Consider the following 4,846-nt stretch of genomic DNA (forward strand, 5'->3'; position numbering starts at 1 on the left):
ATAAATCTTGCTCTCAGAGACCACCTCCTCAATTTGGGATGATTCGTTGTCTAAAGGAGGGAAGGATGGAAGGAAAGAAAGAAAGAAAGAACGAACGAAGGTAAAGTATAATAACGTTATTAAAATTGATTATTAAGAAAAAAATTTTAAAAAAAAACCATGGACGGATAGAACCCTAGGACAAATGGTGGAAGCAAGACTATACAGACAAGATCTCACACAGAAGCATACACATACACATTCACAAAAAGAGGAAAAGGGAAAAAAATCATAGATCTTGCTCCTAAAGTCCACTTCCTTAATTTGGGATGATTGGTTGTCTATTCAGGTATTCCACAGATGCAGGGTATATCAAGTTGATTGTGGAGCTTTAATCCGCTGCTTCTGAGGCTGCTGGGGGAGATTTCCCTTTCTCTTCTTTGTTCTCACAGCTCCCAGGGGCTCAGCTTTGGATTTGGCCCTGCCTCTGCGTGTAGGTCGCTGGAGGGCATCTGTTTTTTGCTCAGACAGGACGGGGTTAAAGGAGCCGCTGATTCGGGGTCTCTGGCGCACTCAGGCCGGCGGGGAGGGAGGGGCACGGCGTGCGGGGCGGGCCTGCGGCGGCAAAGTCTGGCGTGACTTTGCACCTGCCTGAGGCCCACCGTGCGTTCTCCCGGGGAAGTTGTCCCTGGATCCCGGGAACCTGGCAGTGGCGGGCTGCACAGGCTCCACGCAAGAGGGGTGTGGAGAGTGACCTGTGCTCGTACACAGGCCCCTTGGTGGCGGCAGCAGCAGCCTTAGCGTCTCCCGCCCATCTCTGGGGTCTGTGCTTTTAGCCGCGGCTTGTGCCCATCTCTGGGGTCCACGCTTTTAGCCGCGGCTCGCAGCCGTCTCTGGAGTTCCTTTAAGCAGCGTTCTTAATCCCCTCTCCTCACGCACCAGGAAACAAAGAGGGAAGAAAAAGTCTCTTGCCTCTTCGGCAGGTGCAGACTTTTCCCCGGACTCCCTCCCGGCTAGCCGTGGTGCACCAACCCCTTCAGGCTATGTTCAAGCCGCCAACCCCAGTCCTCTCCCTGCGCTCTGTCCGAAACTGAAACCCGAGCCTCAGAGCCTCAGCTCGCAGCCCCGCCCGCCCCGGCGGGTGAGCAGACAAGCCTCTCGGGCTGGTGAGTGCTGGTCGGCACCGATCCTCTGTGCGGGAATCTCCCCGCTTTGCCCTCCGCACCCGTTGCTGTGCACTCCTCCGCGGCTTCGAAGCTCCCCCCTCCGCCTCCCGCAGTCTCCGCCCGCGAAGGGGCTTCCTAGTGTGTGGAAACTTTTCCTCCTTCACAGCTCCCTCCCACTGGTGCAGGTGCCGTCCCTATTCTTTTGTCTCTGTTTTTTCTTTTTTTCTTTTGCCCTACCCAGATACGGGGGGGTTTCTTGCCTTTTGGGAGGTCTGAGGTCTTCTGCCAGCCTTCGGTAGGTGTTCTGTAGGAGTTGTTCCACATGTAGATGTATTTCTGGTGTATCTGTGGGGAGGAAGGTGATCTCCGCGTCTTACTCTTCCGCCATCTTCAAGGTCCCCCCGGGTCTTGTTTTTGTATCCATTCAGCCAGTCTGTGTCTTTTGGTGGGAACATTTATTCCATTTACATTTAAGGTAATTATCGATATGTATGTTCCTATTACCGTTTTCTTAATTGTTTTGGTTTGTTATTGTAGGTCTTTTCCTTCTCTTGTGTTTCTTGCCTATAGAAGTTTCTTTAGCATTTGTTGTAAAGCTGGTTTGGTGGTGCTGACCTCTCTTAGCTTTTGCTTGTCTGTAAAGGTTTTAATTTCTCCATCAAATCTGAATGAGATCCTTGCTGGGTAGAGTAATCTTGGTTGTAGGTTTTTCTCCTTCATCACTTTAAATATGTCCTGCCACTCCCTTTGGCTTGCAGAGTTTCTGCTGAAAAATCAGCTGTTAACCTTATGGGGATTCCCTTGTGTGCTATTTGTTGTTTTTCCCTTGCTGCTTTTAATATGTTTACTTTGTATTTAATTTTTGGTAGTTTGATTAATATGTGTCTTGGTGTGTTTCTCCTTGTATTTATCCTGTATGGGACTCTCTGTGCTTCCCGGACTTGATTAACTCTTTCCTTTCCCATGTTAGAGAAGTTTTCAACTATAATCTCTTCAAATATTTTCTCAGTCCCTTTCTTTTTCTCTTCTTCTGGTACCCCTGTAATTCGAACGTTGGTGCATTTAATGTTGTCCCAGAGGTCTCTGAGACTGTCCTCGGTTCTTTTCATTCTTTTTTCTTTATTCTGCTCTGCAGTAGTTATTTCCACTATTTTATCTTCTGGGTCCCTTATCCGTTCTTCTGCCTCAGTTATTCTGCTGTTGATCCCTTCTAGAGAATTTTTTATTTCATTTATTGTGTTATTCATCGTTGTTTGTTTCCTCTTTAGTTTTTCTAGTTCCTTGTTAAATGTTTCTTGCATTTTCTCTATTCTATTTCCAAGATTTTGGATCATCTTTACTATCATTATTCTGAATTCTTTTTCAGGTAGACTGGCTATTTCCTCTTCATTTGTTAGGTCTGGTGGGTTTTTACTTTGCTCCTTCATCTGCTGTGTGTTTTTCTGTCTTCTCATTTTGCTTACCTTACTGTGGTTGGCATCTCCTTTTTGCAGGCTGCAGGTTTGTAGTTCCCGTTGTTTTTGATGTCTGTCCTGAGTGGCTAAAGTTGTTTCAGTGGGTTGTGTAGGCTTCCTGGAGGAGGGGACTAGTGCCTGTGTTTTGGAGGATGAGGCTGGATCTTGTCTTTCTGGTGGGCAGGTCCACGTCTGGTGGTGTGTTTTGGGGTGTCTGTGGCCTTATTATGATTTTAGGCATCCTCTGTGCTAATGGGTGGGGTTGTGTTCCTGTCTTGCTAGTTGTTTGGCATAGGGTGTCCAGCACTGTAGCTTGCTGGTTGTTGAGTGAAGCTGGGTCTTGGTGTTGAGATGGAGATCTCTGGGAGATTTTCACCATTTGATATTACATGGAGCTGGGAGGTCTCTTGTGGAACGGTGTCCTGAAGTTGGCTCTCCCATCTCAGAGTCACAGCCCTGACGCCTGGCTGGAGTACCAAGAGACTGTCCTCCACATGGCTCAAAATAAGAGGGAGAAAAAGTAGAAAGAAAGAGGATAAAATAAAATAAAAGAAAAGAAGATAAAATAAAGTTATTAAAATGAAAAATAAAAAATAATTATTAAGAAAAAAGGTTTTTTTTTAAATAGAAAACAAACCAAAGAAAACGGATGGACAGAACCCTAGTACAAAGGTGAAAGCAAAGCTATACAGACAAAATCTCACACAGAAGCATATACATACACACTCACAAAAAGAGGAAAAGGGGAAAAAATAATATATCTTGCTCTCAAAGTCCACCTCCTCAATTTGGGATGATTCATTGTCTATTCAGTTGTTCCACAGATGCAGGTTACATCAAGTTGATTGTGGAGATTTAATCCACTGGTCCCGAGGCTGCTGGGAGAAATTTACCTGTCTCTTCTTTGTTTGCACACCTCCTGGGGTTCAGCTTTGGATTTGGCTCCGCCTCTGCGTGTAGGTCGCCTGAGGGCATCTGTTCTTCGCTCAGACAGGACGGGGTTAAAGGAGCAGCTGATTCGTGGGCTCTGGCTCACTCAGGCCGGGGGAGGGAGGTGTACGGTTGCAGCGTGAGCCTGCGGTGGCTGAGGCCGGCGAGACGTTGCACCAGCCTGAGGCGTGCTGTTCGTTCTCGCAGGGAAGTTGTCCCTGGATCACGGGACCCTGGCAGTGGTGGGCTGCACAGGCTCGCGGGAGGGGAGGTGTGGACAGTGTCCTGTTCTTGCACACAGGCTTCTTGGTGGCTACAGGAGCAGCCTTAGCGTCTCATGCCCGTCTCTGGGGTCCGCGCTGATAGCCGCGGCTCGTGCCCATTTCTGGAGCTCCTTTAAGCAGCGCTCTTAATCCGCTCTCCTCGCGCACCAGGAAACAGAGGGAAGAAGTCTCTTGCCTCTTCTTCAGCTCGAGACCTTTTCCCGGAGTCCCTCTCGGCTAGCCGTGGTGCACTAGCCCCCTTCAGGCTGTGTTCACACCACCAACCCCAGTCCTCTCCCGGCGCTCCAACCGAAGCCCGAGCCTCAGCTCCCAGCCCGCACCCACCCCGGCAGATGAGCAGACAAGCCTCTCGGACAGGTGAGTGCTGGTCGGCACCGATCTTCTGTGTGGGAATCTCTCCGCTTTGCACTCCACACCTCTGTGGCTGCGCTCTCCTCCGTGGCTCCGAAGCTTCCCCCCTCGCCACCTGTAGTCTTCACCCATGAAGGGGCTTCTAGTGTGTGGGAACCTTTCCTCCTTCACGGCTCCCTCCCACTGGTGCAGGTCCCATCCCTGTTCTTTTGTCTCTGTTTATTCATTTTTCTTTTGCCCTACCCAGGTACGTGAGGGAGTTTCTTGCCTTTGGGGAGGTGTGAGGTCTTCTGCCAGCGTTCAGTGGGTGTTCTGTAGGAGCAGTTCCCTGTGTAGATGTATTTCTGATGTCATCTGTGGGGAGGAAGGTGATCTCCGCATCTTACTCTTCCGCCATCTTCCTCAACTCCATGCCTGTCTTCTCTTTTGGAGGCTTATACACTTAAGATTGACAAGTCAAATTTGTGAGCCTGCCAGAACAAGAAGCAAACTAAATCCCGCCTGCCTCGAAAAAGAACTTTTGAATCTTGAGCAGCAGAGACGTACGTAGAGCTCATTGGAGCCAATACTTTTCTTTGCTTGGGAAGAAACTGAGGATGTCTTGTCTAATGCCCGGGTGCTTAAGGACCGGGTGTTGTGTCATTTTAAGGTTGTGTTTCCTGATTAATTTTCTGTTTGGATG

This window comes from Aethalodelphis obliquidens, unplaced genomic scaffold (assembly GCF_003676395.1).
Source record: "Aethalodelphis obliquidens isolate GAN/ISIS:26980383/991018 unplaced genomic scaffold, ASM367639v1 scaffold16, whole genome shotgun sequence".
In the NCBI taxonomy this organism is placed as follows: Eukaryota; Metazoa; Chordata; class Mammalia; order Artiodactyla; family Delphinidae; genus Aethalodelphis; species Aethalodelphis obliquidens.